Source organism: Lissotriton helveticus, chromosome 8 (assembly GCF_964261635.1).
Source record: "Lissotriton helveticus chromosome 8, aLisHel1.1, whole genome shotgun sequence".
Classification (NCBI taxonomy): Eukaryota; Metazoa; Chordata; class Amphibia; order Caudata; family Salamandridae; genus Lissotriton; species Lissotriton helveticus.
This window is the reverse complement of record NC_136069.1, coordinates 943796226-943823102: the sequence shown is the minus strand read 5'-3', so window position 1 is coordinate 943823102 and position 26877 is coordinate 943796226. Positions and strand designations below refer to the sequence as shown.

General features: G+C 47.1%; 1 long non-coding RNA gene across 1 annotated transcript in view; it reads left to right on the top strand.

Moving 5' to 3' along the window:
- Nucleotides 1-26877, top strand: part of LOC144773029 (uncharacterized) — a 188366-nt gene that overhangs the window by 67505 nt on the left and 93984 nt on the right. The window lies entirely within an intron of this gene.

Genomic DNA, 26877 nt, shown 5'->3' with positions numbered 1-26877 from the left:
TGAAGAAACTTCTATCTGGGGACGGTAGAAACTGGGATCAGTTATTAACTTTAGCTCTTTTTGTACTTCTCAGCCAAAAACAAGCCAGTTTAGGAGCATCCCCTTTTGAGTTGCTATTTGGACGGAGTCCAAGAACTCTCTTGGAAATAACCAAAGATAGTTGGGAAAGAGAAGGAGCACACGAGGCAGAAGCCTTACTGGACTACACCCGACAAGTACAAACCAGGCTTCATAAGCTTAGAACCCTGGCCCATGATCACCTAGCCATTGCTCAGACTAAACAAAAAACGTTTTATGACAAGGGCAAGAAGTGGAGGGAACTGGACGTTGGTGATTGGGCTTTGGTCCTGTTGCCTACATCCACTCATAAATTAAAAAAAGAATGGCAAGGTCCTTTTAAAATTCTCAAAAAGATCGGTAGAACCACGTATCTCCTGCAAGTTAAGGGTACCAAGACTCAAATGTACCACATAAACTTATTAAAGAAGTGGCTGGGAAAACCTCCCAAGCAGTTCATACTCTTACAACTACCGACCACACTGTTTATGACACACCCATCAATTCCGATTTAACAGAGATACAACGTGAAGAAGTTCTGTCTCTTCTTCTCCGTTACACTGATGTTTTCTCAGACCAACCAGGGAAAACACACATAGCAGTGCATTACATTCCCACTCCTCCCGGGACAGTGGTGAAACAAAAACCCTACCGTGTCCCCGAAGCCAGAAGACGTGCCTTCCAAGATGAGATCAACCAGATGCTCCGCTCTGGGGTGATAGTACCCTCACACAGTAATTGGTGTTCCCCAGTGGTACTCGTTCCAAAACCGAATGGTAGTATTCGGTTTTGTATCGATTTCAGGGCAGTAAATAGGGTGTCCAAACAAGATGCTTACCCACTCCCTCGCGTGGATGAACTGCTAAAACGCCTTGGTGAAGCACGTTATATCACCACAATAGACCTCACCAAGGGGTATTGGCAGATTCCCCTAAACCCTACAGACCAAGAGAAAACAGCCTTCTCTACACCCTGTGGTAATTATCACTTTACCGTTCTCCCGTTCGGATTGCACGGTCCTCCGGCGACCTGCCAAAGGGCTATGGATACAGTGTTGTCGCCACACCAACAATATTCTTCCGCTTACTTGGACGACATTGTCGTTTTCAGTAAGACGTGGGAAGAACATACCAAACATCTAGACAACGTACTCACTAGTCTGAGAACAACAGGCTTCCACATAAACGCCAAAAAGACTAGGATCGCCTTTAGGAAGGTGAAATATCTTGGATATGTCTTAGGTAATGGAAGGATAGAACCCCAAACAAAAAAGGTTAAGGCTATCTTACAAGTCCCCTATCCTAAGACCAAAAGGGATCTGAGAGCGTTCCTGGGCCTTGTGGGGTATTATAGGAGATTTATCACTCAATTTGCTGATATGGCCGGACCACTCACCGATCTCTTGAAGAAAACCCACTCTTCTCCCAGGTTACCAGCCCCCACTCCCAAAGAAACAACGTCTTTGAGGGCACTTAAAACTGTCCTCACTACCGCACCAGTATTGATCTCCCCGGACTTCCAAAAACCCTTCATCCTACAGACGGATGCCTCGGGCGTAGGTATTGGGGCGGTTCTTTCACAGAAGGACGCGGATGGGCTAGAAAGACCGGTTCTTTACATCAGCCGTAAGCTGTTCCCCAGAGAAGTTGCCTACTCTACTATCGAGAAAGAATGTCTGGCGGTCCGCTGGAGTGTCGACAAGCTCCGATACTATCTTGAGGGAAGACCCTTTGTTCTGTATACGGACCATGCCCCACTGACCTGGCTGCAAAGGAACCGTGGTCACAATGATCGCATTCTCTTTTTTTTTATATATGTTTTTATTAATTGAAGAGAGCAAGAGCGAGAAGTGGACATATCTGGTATCATACAGCAAAACACAATACGGAGGGGAACAGGCAGAAAGATTGAAGCGATACATCTCAGTTAAACAATTACGAAGACATCAACACTAGCGAAAGATTTGGCAGGAGCAATGACATAACAATCCACCACCCCACTAGGCTGAGGCCCTCAGAGCCTGTCGACCCACAATATCAGGATATTTAAAAGGAAGCCCATGACACCCAGATATGAAAAACAGTGCAGATCAGGATAATTCACCCACATCTCGTGTAAGAAGAGAGAAAGGTAGGAAAGAAAAAGGGCCATAGAAACAAAAATAGGAAAAAACAAAAAACCCACCATCCCCCCACCCTGCACCCCTGCAGATGGCTACAGCCCAACCCCACTAGCAGTGTGCCTGTCGCCCCAGTTAACTAATCCCTAAAAGTAGGAAAGAAGTGGAGGAGGAGCATCTCAATACGGGCCCCCGGTCTCTCCCTCCCCCCCGCCAGAACCAAGCATCCCCATAAAATACACAAAGCTCTGTAGGCAAACATAGCTAAAAACGAAATAGGGGAAACAATAAACACCACCCTGCCTCCCAACAACACAATGGCAACTGAACCTAGTTCAAGAACCTATGGTGCCAAACCCTGACAGTCAGTCTCAACCTTGACCCTTCCGGTCAATGACACGGGCCCCCTCCAAACAGGCCGTCTCTTCCGCAGGATAGTCAAAATGTGAAAATAGGTCAGGAAAGTTCCATGTGGGTCGAGGCAAAGTTATAAGGTCCCTGGAAGTTCCATTGGTGACAACGGTGACCCACATCGATATAAGCACGCTGCGTTTTTGTCCCTGAAAGGATATGGAAAACTTCGAAGAGGGATAAGACACCGAACCATTCCACAGAAAGTTACGAGCACGAAGGTCTGGTAGGGGAGCGACAAGAAGAACCAGCTCGGAAGGCGATATTGAAGGGCTTGGCAATCCACTTGGCACATCGAGTACACGACCATCGGCCATCACGTTAGAATGAAGCTCTGACACCTCTCGTGGCACGGGGCACGTCGCTGCTATGGGGACTGCTGTGGGTGATATGGACTGATCAGGTAATTGAGACGGTGTAGGGTCCGATCCCACTTGGCCGATGCTGTGAGCAGTTGCAATCAATTTGGACTCCACCTGGGAATGGAAAGCCCAGAGCGCTGCCAATACGGATCGTATCGATGGTTCAGACTCAGCCCGTCCCACGGAACCTTGCTCCGAGACATCCATGTTCACGTCCCCCCGAGTCCGGCTTTCCCCGGGGGAATCGAGTAATTGGGCTGTCACAGAGGGATACCAGGGACTTACCACGGTCGCGGTCGAGGTTCCGGCGCCAAGCGGAGACCCCGGCCCGGAGAACACCGGCGGGGGGAGACCGAATACCCGGGCCAGGGACCCGCACCGTCAGCGCACTGTTGTGCCCCGTCAACCCTCCATCGATTGAATGCTAGAGAAACAACCGCCGTCAAAATCGGGCTTGAAAATTTTTCCACATCCAAGGACCGGACCCTGATGATCACCCACAGCCGTTGTTATTCAACTGGAACCCGGCTGGGCCAGTACTAGAGTCCCCGGCTCACAATCTGGTGTAGGCCCTAAATCAAACTCGACGTAACTTCATCCAGAAAGCTGGTAAAAATCCCGGGATTGCACCAAAATGATGTGCAGCGATTCACACACCCGGAGGCAGGGTGGAAAGTCAGGATTTATGACAGGATGATCCGGCGGGGGAAGGAGGTCGGCGGAGCCGGGAGCCTAAGCGGCCATCTTGGTTGCAAGCGTAGCTCCTCTCCCAATGATCGCATTCTCAGGTGGTTTCTGGCTCTTCAACCCTTTCAGATTGAGGTTCGTCATCGGAAAGGCTTGGACCAAGGGAATGCTGACTTTTTGTCCCGGTTTCCTCTTTCCCCCCATCTGGGAAATCCCGTGGGAGGGATGTGTCAGGGGGTACCTGTCTGCCAGGGACTTTAACGCTTGTTCCTTTCCGCCCCGAGTGCAGGACGGCCACGGTCCTTTTAACGCTGCTTGGACCTTCCCGGAGGTGGGAACTCCGCCAGTGATGTCATCAGCCGTGCTCCTATCAGGAGCAAAGGAGGAGCTGAAAGCGCGATACCCGGAAGAGAATTGCGCGCCATCAACCGCCGAAGCAGGTGTGGAGAGGAAGTCGTCCGGTGTGGCTACGGAGGCGTTCTGCACAGAGGAGACAGAGGTTTCGGGAGTCACGCAGCCCCAGGAGCAGAGAAAGCCAGGAGGCCAACGAGACCACGAGCCGCCCCGCCACGCTTCAGGAGAAGTGTGGCTCCACAAGGTACGGGCCCGCATAAGGGGACTCGTATTTGCACGGGGAGGGACTGGGTAGGGGAGGTTGAGGGAGGTCACGAAACGGGTCTGCGTGGTGAATGCAGAAGCCGCAACCCTTCCCTTTTGAAAACTAAAAGCGCCTTGGTAGTTATCGACGTGTTGTGGCGGCAGTCCCTGGTGATTCCTTCACTCCCCGCGCCCCTTCTGTCAGAACTGAAACTCCGTTACAAATCAGTAACCAAGGGTTTTGTTTTGTTTTCTCTTCTTTCGAGTGCCTTTTCGGACCCCTGACGTTAAAGGACCTAAAAGGCCAGAACCCTTGAAGCAAGACAGTCGCCAGCTACCATACAACCAGCAGTGTTAATCTCGGGATAAAGACGATTCCCTGTTATCTTTGTTTTGAGCTGGACTTTTGAGCTACTGAATAAAAGAGCACTCCCTTCAAAACGTACTTGAGTGGTAGTACTTCGTTTATGGTTCCCCCACCCTGTCCCAAACATCACACCCTCCAAGAAAGCGAGAAAGGAGTGTCACGTTAAGACACCTTCTCAACGTAAACTCCTGACTTTCGAGCCGACGGAGATAGTGCATCCCAATTCCACAGCCTGGCTCCTGCCTCAAGAGGTGGCCAACTACGTTCAATCGCACCGTCGTCAAGCGTATGACAAGGATGTGAGACCTGACCTGGCAGACAAAGTAGCAGAGACGCCGGAGGTGGACCCCTCTATTTTCACCTACCTTAAGTACTCCAAGGACCCTAAAAATGGTATTGACAGGGCATGGAGAACATGCCAGGACAAACATTTGGCCATGGCAGGACCCCTCACGAAGATTCTAGAGCTAGGCTTCTGTGCCATTGAGTCCGCAATGGCTATCGATCCGGAGGAGTCGATTGGCTGGGCACAGAGAGTGGTCTGTCATCTAAGTAATGCAAACTGTGCAATGTCCAGTGAGCGCCGTCGCTCTATATTATTAAAACTGGATCCAAAATTGGCCGAACTCTCCTCCTCTAAATCAAGTCCCTTAGCCCAACGCCTATTCTTCGGCCAACCATTCTTAAAAGAGCTTATTAAGTTTGTCACCACTTTTAGTGGATTAGACAAAGCCCAGGGTTCTCTTAAACGGGCTTTCCGGACGGTTTTTAGCAGGGCCGGACGATACAGAGGGCGGTCGTTCGGACAAGGATATAATCAAGGCGCCCGCGTGGACAGTTCCACCAGCAAAGAGGGGGTTATCAGGATTCCAATTACAACAACTCTTCATTCTACCTAACCCGTAGTGCCAAAAATAGATTCCGTAAAGGCAGGTACGGAGGTAATCAGAGCGGACAACAAGAGTCTGGAAATTCAGGTGAGACTAATCCCTTGTACGGAGGTAATTTCGGGGGTCAGGATACAGTATTTTCTCCACAATTGATGAACAATCTCGCAAGATGCATGGGTCCTGGAGACAGTGCAGGGGTTCAAGATCGACCTTTACAACTCCAGAGTCAGGTTCCCCCCACCTCAAATGTATCTTTCCCAACAAGATCAGGACTTTATCTCAGAAGAAGTAGATTCTCTCCTTGGGAAAGGGGCAATTGTGACTACAGACTCTCATCCCCGCGGCTTTATCAGCAGCATCTTCCTTGTGCAGAAGAAGGGGGGTGGATCCAGGCTAGTTTTAAATCTAAAAGATTTCAATGGATGGGTAGTATATCGTCACTTCAAGATGGAGGGCACACATCTCCTGCACGACCTCCTTCAAGAGGAGGACTGGCTAGTACGTCTTGACCTGAAAGATGCATATCTGTCTGTTCCCATCTACGCACCGCATCGCCATTTTTTGCAGTTTAACTGGCAGGGATTTGTTACGAATACAAAGTCCTCCGTTTCTGCCTTTCGTCAGCACCATGGTGCTTCACAAAACTCCTACGGCCAATGATGGAATCTTTGAGAGCAAAAGGTGTCCGTCTGATCATTTACTTGGACGGCGTCATCCTCATGGCTCGTTGCCCTCGTTTAGTGGTGACACATCTAGAATGGATGATCGATCTAATTCCAGAGCCTGGGGTTCCTTGTAAATCCACAGATATCGATCCGAGTCCCAGCCCAATCAATAGAGTTTTTGGGCTTCCAGATAGATTGTCGGAGTTGTGAGCTCCTCCTTCCCTCTCAGAAAGTCAGGTAGATCAAGAGTGAGTTGAGGTTGATTTTGAACAGGCAGATTGTGTCATTGAGATTGGTAGCCCCTATAGTAGGGCTGCCTGCCTCCACAATTCAAGCGATCTTCCCCCCCCCCCCCCCCCCGACCCCCCCCACTACCGAGCACTTCAACGGCTAAATACTCAGCATCTCCGGAAAGGCCTCGGGTATGCAGATCAGATTGTATTCTGCATTATATTTGCATGGTGTTACATATATATGTAATACATTCATACTGCATATGTATTTCCATTTTTTTCCCTTCCCGTTTTCTGATTTGAGGAAATATCAGATACGGAGAATGGTGTTACAGTGTATCCTTTACATTTTAGGTGCTGATAGCAAGTAATGCAAGATGAAGGACATCAGTATGATTTAGCATTTTCCAAGGAGGATTTCGTGGTTCTTTGGTTCAGGAACCAGGTTCGGAGGTCGTGCCCCGTTGGCCTACTGGTTGTCTCTTCTGGAGAAAGTTTTCGACTATACAAGATGGGTTCTTCAAGAGCAAGTTTCATGTTATGGACTTAACACTGCCGTGCGCAGAGTTTATATAGGGGTATTCTCTATGGTTGATCCTGTGACATTAAAGTGTTCATGGTATTGTAGTGTTTTATTGACTTTTTTCTTATTGGCTGCTGTGAGAAATACAGTAAAGAAATGTGAAGCATAATCCTCACTTCTGTGTCCTTAATATAATTGAAAATTCTTGTTACAAATGTTTGCACATTTTTAATTGACATCCTTGGAGCAGGTAGGTGAATGATAAATGTCCTAGTTAACCCCTTCTATGCGTCGGACGCATCGGAGCCGTCGGACGCACAAGTGCTACTGTGCGTCTGACGGCTACCGCGCGTCCGACGCATTTGCACATGAAATCCCTGTGGTGCAGGCACCAGAGGAATTTAATTTACTCCCCCAAAGCCCCGGGAGCTGGGGAAGAGCTTCCCCAGCTCCCAAGGCACCCCCTCCCTGTTTCTGTGAAATGACGATCAGCGGGCACGTCGGGCTGACGTCATTTCACAGAAACTGAAATGAGAGTTTGGCTCATTTCAGTTTCACTTTCTTCGTGCTCAGGGGGCTATCTCAGCCCCCTGAGCGCGTAGAAAGACGGGAGAGGTATAATTGGAAAGGGGGCAATCATCAAGCAGGGATCCACCCACTAGACACCAGGGAGGGGGGAGCGGCCCCTTGGGCAAGGGCCTTTGCTCCCCCAAAACAATTTGGCCAAATTCAGTCTTGTGGGGGCAGAAAGCTGTGAGAAAGTGCCATCTTACTTGCATGGGTATGCCCCCACTTTTTGCTGAACTGCTGATGTGCTTTGACTGAGTGTGCCCTAGGCTCCTGCCAACCAGGTGCCCAGGGCCTGTGTTCCTTCCCTAAAAACTGTGTTGAAACAAAACCCAAATGGCATCTCTGGCCACCTGTCAGCCCCTAGTAAATGGTACCCTAGGTACCAATAGCATGGTGACCAGAGAAGACTCCTAAGGGCTGCAGCACTTATTGTGTCACCCTTAGGGGCCCTGTACCCTGACACCCACACAATGCCTTTGCAGGCTGAGTGTCTAAGTACAGAACTAAACGAAGAGTCGACATGGCACACATCCCTGTGTGCCATGCCCACAAGACCCACTGCCCTGGCATACCTCAGTTACCCCTCTAGCTGGATGCCCTATGCCAGTGGTGTGGGCACAGGTGCATGAGCCCTGTGCCCCTACAGTACCCAGGGCCATTCTTGGGCACTGTAAGTGCAGTGATGCCATTAAGAGTATATGGTGCTGGGAGGTTGTCATTACGACACCACAATGGCCACACTGAAGACTGACAAGTTTGATATCAAACTTCTCAGCACATTAAACACGCACTGATGCCAGTGTAGGATTTAATGTAAGATGCACCAGATGAAACCTTAGAGATGCCCCCTGAAAACCTAACCTACAATCCACGTCTGTACTGAGAGGCTGCCTAGGCTGCCACACAGCAGACATGTTGCTGGACCCCTGGGTGGAAAGCCCCCGCTCTCCTGGGCCTGCAACAATGCACATCCTGGGTAAGGTGCTAGGTCTCCTCCCCCAGGATGGGCAGGGGGAAGCTTCAAAGGCCTGCCACCTTTATGAACTTCTCCAGACCATTTGTTGTACCCAGCAACTGCCCCCCACCAGTTCAGACCCCCACTCTGGCGGGAAGACTGGCGGGAAACCCTACGTCAGGAAGGGGGGCGTGCCACCCTGTGCCAACCCCACCCCTCAGGTGGGAGAGGCGAGGTGAAGCATGACCCCGGGTCCGGCCATCTTGAAGATGGGGAGCCCTCCCCAATCACAGCTAGGCTCCTGCCCCCCTCCCACAGGAGAAGAGCAGAGTACGGGGTGTACCCACCCCAGGATAGGGACCTATTGGTCCCTGCCCTTGCCCTACCTCTAACACCACTAAATTCAGTATTTAAGGGCACCCTGAACCTTCCTTCCTCAGATCCCGATAAGAAAACAAGAAAGAAGATCAAGAAGAAGAAGACCCGCCGTGCAGCTGCTAACAACAGGACAACACCAACTGACTTGGCCCCAGCCCCACCGGCCTGTAATCTGCTCCTGCTAAATCCTTGCAGCCACCGACCGAAGCCCCCCTTTCCGCCATTGAATTGCATTGGGCCTACTCTCTCTGCACCTGGCTGCCCCTGTGGCGCTGAGGGTGTACCTACTGTACCTTTCCGAACCTGTGAGACCCCTGAATCTACGCCCAGAACCTTAACTTCACCAGTCGAGTACTCACCTGGAAACCGATAACTCACTTTCCTTCCATAGGATAACAATGACTGGTTTGACTCGAAAAATCTTAGAAGTGTGAAGTTTTGAAACTTTAAAATATTCATCTAAAATCAGCCGAGTAACGAAATTCGAATTACTCACCTGTGATGAGGAGAGAAGCCAGTACTGCATCTTTCAGCCCAGTACTGAACCACAAAAGTAATTATAACTGTATTTACTGATAACCTGGATTTTCTTCCATAGGAAAGCATTGACTGTTTTTCTGTGAAATTTCTACTGTCTATTTTTGTAAACTACAAATATTCCTTAAAAATTGTACCAACTACTAAAACGTAATTACTTACCTGTCTTAGGTAGAGACCCCAGTACTGAACCTAGGAGTCCAGTACTGGATTACAAAATTAACGAGAACCTACTTTACCTGTGACTTGAATTTCCTTCCATAGGATAACATAGCTAGTTTTTTACTGAAAAGTTTCTAAGTGTCAACATTTATATTCTTTAAAAATCACAACTGTAACCAAAACATTTTTACTTAACTGTTTACAGTTTAGGTCCCGGGACTGAATCCAGGATCCAGTCCTGGAGTTCCAAAAGTAATCTATAAAGTAATCAACTGCATTTATGTAGGAAAACCCATTGAGCTCAATGTTACATTGTGTTTAGAATTGTGTTGCCAATTGCAACCACTGTAGCTATTGTACTTACCAAGGCTATTGCCTTTCTGCAAAGTAATTACCTGAAGTCACTCATATTGAGAAAAGTATAGTTTGATACCTGTTGGTTCTAAAATCAAACAACTATATCTTTTGATATAAAAACAATTGGCCTAGAGTTCAGTTCTTGAGTAGGTGAAGCCTTTTGCTGACTGAGTGTGTACAACAAATGCTTTACACTGTCCTCTGTTACTGCCTTACTGCTCGACCAAGCTACCACTTTACAGAGTAAGGTCATACCTGACTTTAACCTCTGTTATACCTCTGGATATTTTGGACTCTATACACACTGTACCTTACTTTGGTCCAGAATATATAGAGACACTTTCTTACATTGGTGGATCAACGGTAGGATACAAACTTGCATTTGTTGGACTACTTGGTTACCATCTGATCACACGACAGAACTCATAAATTGCCTTTAGAATTCTGAAATTGATTTTTCCAAAATACTAAAAGCCTGGTAGGGCCTTGCTTAAGTCCCATTACAATTTTAGAAAAATAAAAGTCACTATAGTTATGGTAGAGGGTTAGAACTTTCAGGTTAGAATGTCTCAAAATAACCCAGCTATTAGTGGAGATAACAACATGGACCAGGTTGAGGAGCTCGACCTCACACCTTACTTACACTTGAATTTCAAGGAATTGAGGTCCTTATGCAAAATTAAAAACAAAGTTATCGGCCTGCATCCAACCAAACAAGGGCTCCAGGAGCTCCTGGTTGAGTATGCAAAAGGCCACCCCTCCGAACAGGGTGACACCCAGTCAGAGGAAGAAGAGGAGGAGGAGGAGGAGGATGATAATAATCCCCCCCATCTCTAGGGAAGTAAGGGTCTCCATACCCATAAGACCAAGAGTCAGCTTCTGGGAGCCTGGGAACCACACAGATGGGCTAGGCCCCAGAGAACACATTGGGGAGAGCCCCAATGAAGCGGACAACTTCTTAGCAAAGTTGGCCACAAGTTTATATCTAGAGTCCAGACTCCTGGCTCTGGAAAAAGAAAGGAAAGAGATGGGTTTAGCTCCCATCTCTGGTGGCAGCAATACCAATAATAAGGATAGAGAGCAATCTCATGATCCTAAAATCCCCAAAGGGATTGTCCCTAAATTTGAGGAAGGTGATGATATCACCAAGTGGTTCACCTCCTTTGAGAGGGCTTGTGATATCAGAAGATTAAAGAAACCACTCTGGGGGACACTCCTGTGGGAACTGTTCTCTGGTAACTGCAAAGACAGGCTTCTGACCCTCTCTGTGCCAGATGCAGGGTCCTATGACCTCATGAAGAAAACTCTGATTGGGGGATTTGGGCTCACTACTGAGGAGTACAGAATCAGGTTCAGGGGGGCTCACAAAACCCAGACCCAATCCTGGATAGATTGTGTAGACTACTCAGTAAAGACACTGGATGGTTGGTTAACTGGACACAATGTGCATGATTTTACTGGACTTCACAATTTGTTTATGAAGGAACACATTTTGAGTAATTGCACAAATGAAAAGTTGCATCAGCATTTGGTAGACCTAGGTCTAATTTCTCCCCAATAATTGGAAAGAAGGCAGACCATTGGGTCAAACAACTCAAGTGGAACCCACTTGACCTTATGCGCACTGTTGCGTTTCCTGCTGGAAGGCTCAATAAAAAACTATTATCATAAATTTCTTAAATTATACTTCAACAACAACTTAATTCAGTTCACTTCAAGCATTTTATGATTTATTCATCATTACTTGACTTTGTTTCATTTTAGAATTTGAATTCAAAATTTATAAACCAATTGCATGTTCATTGGATTACAGTTTCACAAATTGTTCACATATACAATTTCTACTTTTTTTCAATGCCCTATGCATTTCGAGCCTTTTGGCTCTTCATCGGGGGCTGAATCTGAAAATAAACAGACAAGATACATGCTATTCATTATGATCCTTCAGCGTATTCGAGAATGCAGTTCATGCCTACTTAAGCATCATGACTTTGTGTTATGTGAAAGTGATTACATGCTGTTTGACTGTGACTTCAGTTGTGAAAAACGAGTGAAAAAACGAGAGAAAAAAGAAGGATTCAAGGAAATGGTGAGGGTGCTCTTTTTAAAACGGGCATGAAAAAATAATGATATAAATTCGAGGTGGACAGGTAATAGCCCATAGAATAGCGTCCTCGGGTCATGCAATTAATATAATACCACTGTGGAAACTAGGTTAGAATGTCACGCGAGACCGTCTATGGCTCCGTTGGTACTGACCTTCATAACGCTAGAATTAGTCACTTGCGTTTCCTATGATGCGTGCCGTTTCGTGTAGATCCTATAACCACGAGAAAGTTCGACTGAGTTACAGCTAAACTGAAGCATGTGACTTAAAGTCAGAAGTCAAAAATTACCATTATTGCCTATTCAGTAGGCATGAACTGCATTGCCTATTCAGTAGGCATGAACTGCATTCTCGAATACGCTGAAGGATCATAATGAATAGCATGTATCTTGTCTGTTTATTTTCAGATTCAGCCCCCGATGAAGAGCCAAAAGGCTCGAAATGCATAGGGCATTGAAAAAAAGTAGAAATTGTATATGTGAACAATTTGTGAAACTGTAATCCAATGAACATGCAATTGGTTTATAAATTTTGAATTCAAATTCTAAAATGAAACAAAGTCAAGTAATGATGAATAAATCATAAAATGCTTGAAGTGAACTGAATTAAGTTGTTGTTGAAGTATAATTTAAGAAATTTATGATAATAGTTTTTTATTGAGCCTTCCAGCAGGAAACGCAACAGTGCGCATAAGGTCAAGTGGGTTCCACTTGAGTTGTTTGTTTAGTTTGAATAGCACAATTTGGACTTTGTGCTCACCTTAGCAGCACGCATTTAAAGAGTCATAAATAGACTAATAACTATACAAATTAAGGAGTGCCTAGCCTTCAACCTTTTTCTAAGTTATTGTCCAACAAGCCGGAGCACCCATTTCATAAAAAATGTCATTTGACGCAATAACAGGGCTGACAGACAACAGAGCAAAAACTTTGGCTTACACAAAAGAACAGGCCACGGAAATATATTCATTAATTAAGGATGTACGCTCCTTCAACGTACAGGGAAGCAGTCTCTCTCAACAGCTCAAGCAACTAGAATTTTTAACGAAAAGACAATTGAACCAGCGATTGCACGCTTCCACTTTGGTGCAATATCATCGAGCACAAAGAATCCCGAGAGGTTTAAGAATGCCAATTAAACCGATGCTATTCAGGTTCCACATGAAAAAGGACTTTATGGATAAATGGTATGCTGTACTCAATAAATGTTCCCTAGATTTGTTGTTACTTCTCATTGAAGAACTGGCAGTAGTGATCAAAGAGATCACAGATGAAATAACTCAAGTAGAGACAGATTTAGAAAGCCGGATGGACCCCACTGATTGGACTAAATTCTTGGAGGATATGAACGCAAGACTAGAAACATACTCAAAAGACATACAAGAAGGCAAATTAAGAAAGTACAAACGGGACACTCTCGATTATAAGTTGAACGAGGTTTATACTTGGGCTGAAGTATATGCGCAAAGGAAAACATATTTCAAAAAAACATCTGCCACCTCATCTCAGGAAAGTGTTACGTCAGAAAGTGAAACGACTACCAATCGGGTGCCCCCAAACGTACAACCAAGTGATAAGACCTCAGGAACTTCAGGTGAACCTAGTACAAGTAGTGAACCAAGCACAAAAGGAGCGACGGGCGGGAAGCCGTCTTTTTCCCAACAGGACGGGGATTCAAGTCAACCACCAGGCAAAAAAGGAAAACCAGGCGAAGTAAAAGAAACAACAAAACCAAATCTAAGGAGCACCAAACCAACATAGTAGTGAACATATCTTCCCAAACTATAACGAGTCAACAAATCAAAATACTCAATAAAGGCTTCAACTTCGTACCCACCTACCATACCAATCAACTGGAAACCGAGATAGAATTTTTCAAATTTATGAGAGTACTACGTTTAAAATATTTTTTCATGAATATTCCAGATTCAGGAATCACTCCAATTACAACTGAATATGAGGAGTTCAAACCCAAGTCAACATTCATAGCCCCAACGACACACAAGATTTTAGACGCATTTGAGAATCTGCTACTCAATGATATAAAAAAGATTCACACATGGAAGAAAAAGACAACGAATTTCACCAGACAAGAAAGATTAATATTGAAACAAATAGCAGATGACCCAAACATACGGATTGAGAGAGCTGATAAGGGAGGAGCAATCGTTATAATGGATCAATCATTCTACGACACCAGCATCCAAGAACATATTAACGACACTGAAATTTATTTGAAACTAGATAAGGATCCGATTGAAGAACTTAAACACACCCTTAATCAGCTACTGGATCAAGCCGAGAACATGAAATGGATCACAGCTAAAACCAAACAATTCCTGACAGTAGAGCACCCAAAGCAACCAAAGATATACATGCTACCGAAAATCCATAAGGACCTCCTGAAACCACCATTCCGTCCGATAGTAGCAGGGTGTGGCACAATCTTCGAGCCCCTGGGTAAATATTTGGATCACTTTTTGCAACCATTTGTACAGAACTGGTACTCGTACATAAAGGACACCACCCACTTTCTACAGAAGCTAGGTACAGTACCATACAAAGAAGGATTGATACTATGTACACTGGATGTAAAAGCATTGTACACCTCCATTCCACATACAGGTGGAATTGAAGCAGTGGAATGGGCTCTTCTGAAGCAAACGGAAATCAGGGCAGATAAAGTATTTTTACTAGAAGTTTTGCATTTTTGTTTGCATCATGGATACTTTGAGCACAAGAATGATTTTTTTCTTCAAAACAAAGGAACGTCTATGGGATTTTCTGGAGCACCGGCATACGCCAATACCTATATGGCAAAATTCGAGGAAGAATTCATATTGGCAGACCCTGAATGGACAGAGAACACAACCATGTATTGTCGCTATATCGACGATATCTTCGTTATATGGCAAAACAGCAAGGAAATGCTTGAAGAGAAAATACTGCAACTGAACACACTCAATGAAAATTTGCAATTTACCAGAACCATTGAAACCAATGGAATATCATTCTTGGATGTACTAATAAAAATAGAAGAGAAAGAAATTGTAACGGAGGTTTACCACAAGGCAACAGATAAGAACACAGCCTTAATGTACAATAGTTTTCACCCAAGAAATCTGATAGAGAACCTGCCATACTCACAAATACTAAGGGCTAAACGGATCTGTACAGATTCCCAATCTTTTGAAAGCAACCAAGGAAAAATAGTGGATAAATTTCTGGAGAAGAAATACCCAGATAAATTATTACAAGATACCATCAAAAGGGCAGCAGGAAAAACCAGAGAATCTTTGTTAACGACCACAAACAAAACTGAAAAGACCCGCCAAGTGTTCGTTTCAAAATATTCTACCAGCTCTAGAGAGATTAAAAAAAGCATCAACAAGCACTGGGAGTTACTCAGCAATGAGAATGACTTCCAAGGAAAGTTCAAAGACAAACCAATATTTGCCTATAAAAGATCATAAAACATTAAGGAAATGTTGAAAGCACCCCAAATGGATTCTAAAGAGACGTTTAATGGGACTAAAAAATGTTACAATTGTGTACAATGTAACAACGTTATTGTGAGTAACAGTATCACGCATCCTCACACAGGTGAAACCATTAAAACTAAACACAATGCTGATTGCAACACAATGAACTTGATTTATGCTATAAAATGCCCCTGTGGGCTTTTATACGTCGGAAAGACTGAGCGGAAAATAAAAACTCGTATATCAGAGCATAAAAGCACAATAAGAAATAACAACCCCAACAGCAGTTTAGCAGTCCATTGGTCTAAGAATAGACATACCATAGCTCAGGTAAAATTTCAGGTACTCGAGGTAGTCAAACCCACCCCCGGTAAAGACCTCACCAAGGCATTGTTACAAAGAGAGATTTTTTGGATAAGGAGACTAGACACACAGGATCCAAAAGGGATCAATGATAGGGTGGATTTAGGATGCTTTTTATGAATATTGCCCGAAAGTCGCCTGCGTGCGATCTGAAAGCACATATTGTTATAATTGTATAATCGTAAAAATAGTAGAAAACAAGTGATCACTAATGTTTATGTGTATTTAATTTATTTATTTATTCTTACATTGCACATTGAAGTAATCAGAACATTGCACCTCAGTTCTAACACGATATTCATTTCCACATTTTTTCATACACGACATATCCTGCAGATAGCCCAAGCCAACATGGCCGCCGATATATACAACACCCTTCCGGTAGTCCGTCTTTTAAAACAACAAGTATTGACCCACCCGAGCACCCGTACTTCGCCGGAGCACAGTAGACACCGCGGTTCCCCGGTAGCGGAGCTTTACATAGCTTCGAAACTCGAGAAAGGTAAATGCTGAGAGCAATACTGCCAACGCGTTTGATCCCCCGTTCAGCACAGAGCATGGTTTGTGACCGTATTCCGTTTATTTTTGCAGCATGGGGTTAAGACTATAGTAGAACTTTGAAGTCCCCTCCGCCACGAGCACAAGAGTAAAGAGAAGGTAGGATTGGTCCACAATGGTAATTTTTGACTTCTGACTTTAAGTCACATGCTTCAGTTTAGCTGTAACTCAGTCGAACTTTCTCGTGGTTATAGGATCTACACGAAACGGCACGCATCATAGGAAACGCAAGTGACTAATTCTAGCGTTATGAAGGTCAGTACCAACGGAGCCATAGACGGTCTCGCGTGACATTCTAACCTAGTTTCCACAGTGGTATTATATTAATTGCATGACCCGAGGACGCTATTCTATGGGCTATTACCTGTCCACCTCGAATTTATATCATTATTTTTTCACGCCCGTTTTAAAAAGAGCACCCTCACCATTTCCTTGAATCCTTCTTTTTTCTCTCGTTTTTTCACTCGTTTTTCACAACTGAAGTCACAGTCAAACAGCATGTAATCACTTTCACATAACACAAAGTCATGATGCTTAAGTAGGCATGAACTGCATTCTCGAATACGCTGAAGGATCATACAGCCTGATTCATGTACATGCCGTTTTGCGTGTCCCTAATAGCGAATCATAGCGATTCGCTATTGAGGACACGCAAAACGGCATTCATGTAGGAATTGCTACTTAAATAGCGATTCCTACATGTTCTTTATTTGCGAGTAGCAATTTGCTACTCGCAAATACTCCCCATTCATTCCTATGGGCCAAGAGGCCCATAGGAATGAATGGGGATTTGCGAGTAGCAATTTGCTACTCGCAACTAAGATAGCGATTTTAAGGGTGCCAGGGGTGTCCAAAGGACGCCCTGTAGCACCCCTAAAATGCACTTTTGGACAGGTGTGTGTGCTACATGCAACTTTGAAAAATGCTTTTAAAAGCATTTTTCTGAGTTTTTGCTATTTACCGACAGGTCTGACCTGTCGGTAAATAGCGGCCCCAAAAGTCCAAAATCGCTATTTTGTTTTGTGTCATGAATAGCATTTGAGGAATCTCTATTAGAGATTCCTTAAATGCCATTCCACGCAAATATGCGAATTCTTACATAGCGATTTTTGCATTTGGTATCATGAATACCAAATGCAAAAATCGCACTCACAAAGGGCCAGATTCTCAGAATCTGGCCCTTTGCGAGTGCAATTTACCTACATGAATCAGGCTGATAATGAATAGCATGTATCTTGTCTGTTTATTTTCAGATTCAGCCCCCGATGAAGAGCCAAAAGGCTCGAAATGCATAGGGCATTGAAAAAAAGTAGAAATTGTATATGTGAACAATTTGTGAAACTGTAATCCAATGAACATGTAATTGGTTTATAAATTTTGAATTCAAATTCTAAAATGAAACAAAGTCAAGTAATGATGAATAAATCATAAAATGCTTGAAGTGAACTGAATTAAGTTGTTGTTGAAGTATAATTTAAGAAATTTATGATAATAGTTTTTTATTGAGCCTTCCAGCAGGAAACGCAACAGTGCGCATAAGGTCAAGTGGGTTCCACTTGAGTTGTTTGTTTAGTTTGAATAGCACAATTTGGACTTTGTGCTCACCTTAGAAGCACGCATTTAAAGAGTCATAAATAGACTAATAACTATACAAATTAAGGAGTGCCTAGCCTTCAACCTTTTTCTAAGACCATTGGGTCAAGACTAGGGTGACAAGGACAACCAGTGGGGGTGACCACAAGAAGGTGGTCACAAAACCTCCCCAGGGGACGGGTGGTGAGAATCACCAAGATAAAAAGTCAAAATCTTCCAAAGAGCCCCAAAAACCTGTACAGGGGAGTGGGTCCCAAACTACTCCCTATGTGCCTCAGCCCTATAGGGGGAAGAACTTTGATCCCGCCAAGGCCTATTGTAACAACTGTAAGAAGTTGGGACATTTAACTGTAGACAAAAATTGCCCCCACAACAAAGCCCCTAAGGCACCCAGTACAGCTACTCCTGGGGCAGTACGTCTACAAATGGGATCAGAGGAGTGCCCAGAGCAAATCTGGGAATGCACTCAAGCTAGTCTAGTCTCCTTGGGGGAAATGGAGTTTGCCAATGTAGCTGGTTGGCCACCCAACTTGAAAAAGTATTTGCAATAGCCCTCCATTAATGGAAGTAGAATAGAAGCCCTGAGGGATACAGGTGCCAGTATCACTATCGTGAAAGATATACTGGTTTCCCCAGAGCAATACTTGATTGGGAAAACGTACCCAGTCACCAATGCTGACAGCATTACCACCCAACGCCCTATGGCTATGGTGACATTAGGTTGGGGGGAGGTTACTGGCCTGAAACTGGTGATGGTCTCTCCACAATTTCCAGCTGACTGTCTGCTTGGAAATGAACTGGAAACCTCAGCCTGGGCTGAGGTTGAGCAAATAACCCATGCACCCATGCTGGGTATCCCTAGACTGGTGTGTGTGCAGACCAGAGCACAGAGCAAAAAGAAGGGCGAACAAGTAGGTTTTTTTTTTTTTTTTTTTTTGAAGACCTTTATTTGCATCATTAGGATAAACATGTACGGGCCTACAACCAATCCGGCCGGCCACAAATCAAAGACAATCAAGAGGCAAAAGAGGCGACACGAGGCCAGGTGGCAGGCAAGCAAACATAATCGAACAATGCTAGAAATGGGATAAGCAGCAATAACGGCCCAACATCAGGATCAATGAGGTCTATTTTATAATAAGGGGACAAGGCTCATGGCTGACTCACAAATACGGAAAAACCCAGAAACAGGATTATACCCATGCCAGAACGAGAGGAGGAGGGGGGTGGGGGGGGTGGGGTTAAGGAGGATGTAAGGGCATGATACGACCATAGCACAAAACAGACGCAAAATGTAGTGGAGAAGCATACAAGTGCTACCAAGATCTAATGACCCCCACCCAATAACACGCTAACGGAGGCAAGGGGAACGGAAAAATGTACGAATCAAGCCCACTTCTCACAATACGAGCCTGGGAAAAAGGGGGAAGGGGGGGGGGAAGGGGGGGGAGAAGGGAAGGGGGGAAAAATAGGAAGGAAACTAGGGGGAGGAAACCAAAAAAGGACAGAAAAAGGGGGGGGAAAGGAAGGGAGAAGAACAAAATAAAGAAAAATAAAAGTGAAACACAATCGTGCGAGACGGGCGCCACCCCGGGCCAAGCAACCCGTGGCTAATAGTACAGAAGAAAGTGGTAGCTGGCGAAAAGAAGGGTATGGCAGTCGCAACGAAGCATCGAAACCGAGAAAAGTGGCAAAGCAATAGACCCCAACCCACCCAAGCCTGAGAAGCGAGGACAGAAGCGGCACCGCTATAAAGGGATAGAAAAGGGCCATAGAACCAAAAGAAAACATCTGAAAGACCCCACCCGTCCCACCCCGCACCCCTGCAGAAGGCTACGGCCTACCCTCCAAACAGCGTGCCTGTCGCCCTAATCTGAAACCCGAAATATAGTGAAAGAAAAGTAGAGGAAGAAGACAAAAAGAGAAGGAGAGGAAATACAAAACAAAAAATAAATTGTGAGGGAGGAGCCAGAGGATATGAACAAACACATTCGGCCACGACCCTCCCCCGACCAACAAATGAATAAGTATCAAATCAGTACTACACCTTCACATACAGCAAGAACCACAGGGAGGGGGAGGAGGGAGAGATCGTAACGTTTCACCGTTTAGGGAATACAAACATCAATGCAACGGGCAGGTAGACCAGCAAACTATCATGTCGTGCAACTCACCCCCAACCCTTCCTGATCACGAAACCAACCCAATAAAGGATAATGTGGAGCGGACCACCCAGCAAAAAATAATCATAACGTAGTCCAGAGTCACGGTAATGATATAAATCAGGTAGAGCTTTCGTACGGAGGGAATACAAAAAGTCAATTAAGCAAGTCAATTGTAGCAGTAACGACAAGGCAAGCAAAGGCAAGCCGGAGTCCAGGTGCGCAGTTCGACAGTACAAAGGTATCCCTCCAGAACAAAAGTTCGAATCCAACGAAGCGGGAGCAAACAGCGGCCCACCATGAGTCCCAGGCACCCGGGAAGGAGCAGATCTCCGCGGCGTGTGGAAGTCCTCGGAATCCAGGCGACGAGGAAGCAGAGGGTCAAAAGTCACCGGCCCATCAAGCGGCCGAAGAACAACAACAGCAACTCCTGGCGCAGCCGAAGGGGGTGAAGCAATGGCGGCATCAGGACGATAGGGGTGCATGAAAGAGCGGCGGCCCAAAATGGCGGCGAGCCACACGGGGTCAGCAGAGGCACCGGGGGCCAAGACAGCATACAATGACATCAAGGCGTCCAGGACATCTCCGGGCGTGGGCGCTCGAGTACACACCCAGGCCTCTGCACAATCCGGCCGGCAAGGAGCATCGGTGCAGAGCGGAGTACCCCCCACGTTGTCGGCAGCCATCTTGTGAGTTTCGCCGCCCCACACTCCACCGTGGGCCCCCAAACAGTTCCCAAATGTAGGACTTTACAGACCCCCGGAGGCTCCCAACAACGGCCTCACCGGCACAGGATGGGAGAGCGCCCGATGGGGGGATCCTCTCCGAACAGCGGCAGGCCCCACAGGCGAGAGCCAGGCGCGGGGTCCAGGACCGCCGGACAGGACAAAGGCGAAGGGACCCCTTCACACGGTCAGCCCCCAACACAGCTCTTCCCCCTCCAGCCGCACGGCCCAGTCATCGGGCTGGTTCAGGATCTCCGGGGCACACGCACAACGGTTCCCACCAGTGGCTCACTTTCGCGGCTGGGGCCGGCAATCTCTTCTCCGCCGGTCGGGTCCCGCAGGAATCTCTTCTCCGCCGGTCGGGTCCCGCAGGCGAGGACCCGGTCTCGAGCGCCCGGAGGCCCCAATCTCACCGAGGGCACAGCTGCGGATCCACAGCACCCAGGGACCTCCGGATCAGACGGTGAGTAAGAGTGGGTGTTCAAAGTTCGAATTCTGTATGGAGGTAGCGTCGCAGTGCAGGATATATGACAGGATAATCGGAGTTAGCCGGAGGGTCGACGGAGCCGAGCTAAAAGGCGGCCATTACGTCCACGAGCTAGGCTCCTCCCCGCGAACAAGTAGGTTTGGAGCCTGAAAGTATGGCCCAACCAAACAAGAGAAAAAGCAAGAAGATGGGGGGACCATCTTCTACACAGCAAGCCTCTCAGGACCCCTCTCCTCAGGGAGAGTACTTGGAAACCCTAGAGGGAACTGAGCCATGGAGCTTGAGCCTTACCAGGTTGAACTCCTGGGCCCAGGGGGACCCACTAAGGAAGAGCTGTGCCAGGGTCAGCGAGACTGCCCCACTCTTGAAATCCTGAGGCAGCAAGCTGTTTCAGAAGCACAGGGAGATGTCGGCGATACCCACCGAGCTTATTGAGAAGAGGGATTACTGTATGCTGAGGCAAGAAACCCCACTCCTGGAACCACCAGGAGGGTGGTTGTGCCACAGAAGTCCAGGGAGTTCCTCCTAACTTTAGCTCATGACATCCCCCTAGCTGGACATCTGGGGCAGAACAAAACTTGGGAAAGGCTAGTTAGTCACTTCTACTTGCCCCAGATGCACCAAAAGGTGAAGGAGTTTGTGAGCTCCTGTGTTACCTGTAAGGCCAGTGGCAAGAAAGGCGGCCACCCAAAGGCCCCCCCTGATACCACAGCCAGTGATGGGGGTACCCTGTGAAAGGGTAGGTGTGGACATTGTGGGTCCACTTGCACCTCCCACAGCCATAGGGAACAAATTCATTCTAGTAGTAGTGAATCATGCTACTAGGTACCCTGAAGCAATTCCCCTTAGGGTTACTACAGCTCCTGTAGTAGCCAAGGCCCTCCCGGGTGTCTTCACCAGGGTAGGGTTTCCTAAGGAGGTGGTTTCAGACAGAGTTTCCAACTTCATGTTTGCCTACCTGAAGCACATATGGAAGGAGTGTGGTGTGCAGTAGAAGTTTACTACCCCATACCACCCGCAAACCAATGGCCTTGTTGAGAGATTCAACAAGCCATTGAAAGGTATGATCATGGGACTCCCTGAAAAACTCTAAAGGAGATGGGATGTCCTGTTGCCATGCCTGCTTTTCGCTTATAGTGAAGTGCCACAGAAAGGAGTAGGGTTTTCACCCTTTGAACTTCTGTTTGGTCATCCTGTAAGGGGACCACTTTGTCTTGTGAAAGAGGGTTGGGAGAGGCCTCTCCAAGAACCCAAGCAAGACATTGTGGACTATGTACTTGACCTAAGGTGCAGAATGGCTGAGTACATGGAAAAGGCATCCAAGAATCTTGAGGCCAGCCAGGAGCTTCAGAAGCACTGGTATGACCTGAAGTGGTACAAAAGGGGGTGGTGATGGACGAAGCATCTGAACCAATCAAACACTCACACCCAGTCAACAGATCTGGGTTTAATCCATCACCGTTCTTTAGCCCACTCTGCCACCCCAGTTCAGACATGGCCATATGCAAATCAGTCTGACCCTGTGCCTCATGGGAACAGTCCAGCCCGAACAGCCAAGCCATGCCTTCCCTGGACCGGAAACAAGCTTCCGAGGACTGGTTTCTGGCATTTCAGCCGACTTCATCCCGGCTTCCTTGAATCCAGTGGCAAAGGGAGCAAGGGACTCACGTCTGAGCATACCCTGCCAACTTATGGCGAACAAAGTGGTACAAAAGGGGGTGGCGATGGACGGAGCATCTGAACCACCAAACACTCACACCCAGTCAACAGATCTGGGTTTAATCCATCACCGTTCTTTAGCCCACTCTGCCACCCCAGTTCAGACATGGCCATATGAAAATCAGTCTGACTCTGTGCCTCATGGGAACAGTCCAGCCCGAACTGCAAAGCCATTCCTTCCCTGGACCGGAAACAAGCTTCCGAGGACCGGTTTCTGGCATTTCAGCCGTCTTCAGCCCGGCTTGCTTGAATCCAGTGGCAACGTCAGCAATGGACTCACGTCTGAGCATACCTTGCCAACTTATGGCAAACAAAGTGGTACAACACTTTTTGTACCGCTTTGTCGCCATAAGTTGGCAGGGTATGCTCAGACGTGAGTCCCTTGCTCACTTTGCCACTGGATTCAAGCAAGCCTGCCAGAAACTGGTCATAGGAAGCTTGAATCCGGTCCAGGGAAGGCATGGCTTGGCAGTTCGGGCTGGACTGTTCCCATGAGGCACAGGGTCAGACTGATTTGCATATGGTCATGTCTGAACTGGGGTGGCAGAGTGGGCTAAAGAACGGTGATGGATTAAACTCAGATCTGTTGACTGGGTGAGAGTGTTTGATTGGTACAGATGCTCCGTCCATCACCATCCCCTTTTGTACCGCTTTGTCGCCATAAGTTGGCAGGGTATGCTCAGATGTGAGTCCCTTGCTCACTTTGCCACTGGATTCAAGCAAGCCTGGCTGAAGACGGCTGTAATGCCAGAAACCGGTCCTAGGAAGCTTGAGTCCGGTCCAGGGAAGGCATGGCTTGGCAGTTCGGGCTGGACTGTTCCCATGAGGCACAGGGTCAGACTGATTTGCATATGGCCATGTCTGAACTGGGGTGGAAGAGTGGGCTAAAGAACAGTGATGAATTAAACCCAGATCTGTTGACTGGGTGAGAGTGTTTGATTGGTTCAGATGCTCCGTCCATCACCACCCCCTTTTGTACCGCTTTGTCGCCATAAGTTGACAGTGTATGCTCAGACGTGAGTCCCTTGCTCACTTCGCCACTGGATTTAAGCAAGCCTGGCTGAAGACGGCTGTAATGCCAGAAACCGGTCCTAGGAAGCTTGAGTCCGGTCCAGGGAAGGCATGGCTTGGCAGTTCGGGCTGGACTGTTCCCATGAGGCACAGGGTCAGACTGATTTTCATATGGCCATGTCTGAACTGGGGTGGCAGAGTGGGCTAAAGAACGGTGATGGATTAAACCCAGATCTGTTGACTGGGTGAGAGTGTTTGATTGGTTCAGATGATCCGTCCATCACCACCCCCTTTTGTACCGCTTTGTCGCCATAAGTTGGCAGGGTATGCTCAGACGTGAGTCCCTTGCTCACTTCGGCACTGGATTCAAGCAAGCCTGGCTGAAGACGGCTGTAATGCCAGAAACCGGTCCTAGGAAGCTTGAGTCCGGTCCAGGGAAGGCATGGCTTGGCAGTTCGGGCTGGACTGTTCCCATGAGGCACAGGGTCAGACTGATTTGCATATGGCCATGTCTGAACTGGGGTGGAAGAGTGGGCTAAAGAACAGTGATGAATTAAACCCAGATCTGTTGACTGGGTGAGAGTGTTTGATTGGTTCAGATGCTCCGTCCATCACCACCCCCTTTTGTACCGCTTTGTCGCCATAAGTTGGCAGGGTATGCTCAGACGTGAGTCCCTTGCTCACTTCGCCACTGGATTTAAGCAAGCCTGGCTGAAGACGGCTGTAATGCCAGAAACCGGTCCTAGGAAGCTTGAGTCCGGTCCAGGGAAGGCATGGCTTGGCAGTTCGGGCTGGACTGTTCCCATGAGGCACAGGGTCAGACTGATTTTCATATGGCCATGTCTGAACTGGGGTGGCAGAGTGGGCTAAAGAACGGTGATGGATTAAACCCAGATCTGTTGACTGGGTGAGAGTGTTTGATTGGTTCAGATGATCCGTCCATCACCACCCCCTTTTGTACCGCTTTGTCGCCATAAGTTGGCAGGGTATGCTCAGACGTGAGTCCCTTGCTCACTTCGCCACTGGATTCAAGCAAGCCTGCTGAAGACGGCTGTAATGCCTGAAACCGGTCCTAGGAAGCTTGAGTACGGTCCAGGGAAGGCATGGCTTGGCAGTTCGTGCTGGACTGTTCCTATGAGGCACAGGGTCAGACTGATTTACATATGGCCATGTCTGAACTGGGGTGGCAGAGTCGGCTAAAGAACGGTGATGGATTAAACCCAGATCTTTTGACTGGGTGAGAGTGTTTGATTGGTTCAGATGCTCCGTCCATCACCACCCCCTTTTGTACCGGTATGACCTGAAAGCACTGGTTGAATTTCAACCTGGGCAACAGGTGTGGGTTTTGGAGCCAGTGGCACCAAGGGCTTTCCAAGACAGATGGAGTGGCCCTTACCCTATCTTGGAGAAAAAGAGTAAGGTCACTTACCTAGTGGTTCTGGGCACAAGCAGGATACCCAAAAGGGTAATCCATGTGAAGCGCCTGAAACTCTACAATGACAGGGCTGACATCACCATGCTGATGGTGACTGATGAGGAACAGGAGGCAGAGAGTGAGCCTTTCCCTGATCTCCTCTCTTGCAGCACAAAAGATGGGTCAGTGCATGGAGTAGTCTTCCCAGACACCCCCTCTGCCCAACAGCAGACTGACTGCAAGCAAGTCTTGCAACATTATGCTAGTCTCTTTTCCCTGACCCCTGGTCTGTCCAACTGGTGTACCCATGATGTGGACACTGGTGACAGTAACCCTGTCAAAAACAAGATGTATCGACAATCAGACCAAGTCAAGGAAAGCATCAAAGCTGAAGTCAGCAAGATGCTGGAGTTAGGGGTTATTGAACCCTCTGAGAGCCCCTGGGCTAGCCCAGTGGTTCTGGTCCCCAAACCTCATCCACAGGGTGGAAAGAGAGAGATGAGGTTCTGTGTGGACTATAGAGGGCTCAACTCTGTCACCAAGACAGATGCTCACCCCATTCCAAGAGCAGATAAGTTGATAGACACATTGGGGGCAGCCAAATTTCTCAGCACCTTTGACTTAACTGCAGGGTACTGGCAGATTGGCATGGCCCCAGGAGCAAAAGAGAAAACATCATTCTCCACCCCTGATGGGCACTATCAGTTTACTGTAATGCCTTTTGGGATCAAGAATGCCCCTGTCACCTTCCAGAGGTTGGTGAATCAAGTCCTGACTGGGTTGGAGTCCTTCAGTGCAGCTTATCTTGATGATATTGCTGTCTTTAGCTCCACCTGGCAGGATCACCTGATCCACCTTGGAAAGGTCTTACAAGCCTGAGAGGACGCTGTGTTGATGGCTAGGACTGAACAGGGGTTACCAACGCTCCTAAACTCTTTCGTCCAGTTCATGGGGGAACAGGACCTCAAGGTAAACAATTCTAAGTAGGCCATATACCTTTAAGGTAGGGTCCACCCCCATCCCAAGTTGGAGTGTGTTTTCATACCTGGGGGTTTTGATAGATGATAAAATGAAATGGGGGCCTCAACTTACCCGTAAGAAAAATTATCTTACCAGAGAGACCGCAGCTATATTCAACTTTGTTTCTAGATTGGGAACAGACCAGTGGGAGCCTTACTAAAGCTTTACAGCGCTAAGTGTCTTTCCAAAGCACTACATGGCAGTGAAATTTGGGGGTACACGAACACTGCTGACCTTCAAATCGCAAAAAACACGTTCTTGAGACAGCTTTTAACCGTTCCTCAGGGTACCCCTCTTTCACTGTACATGAGGAGCTTGGTACAACATATATAACAGACCTGATATTGTATCGCCCTGTGTCTCTTTG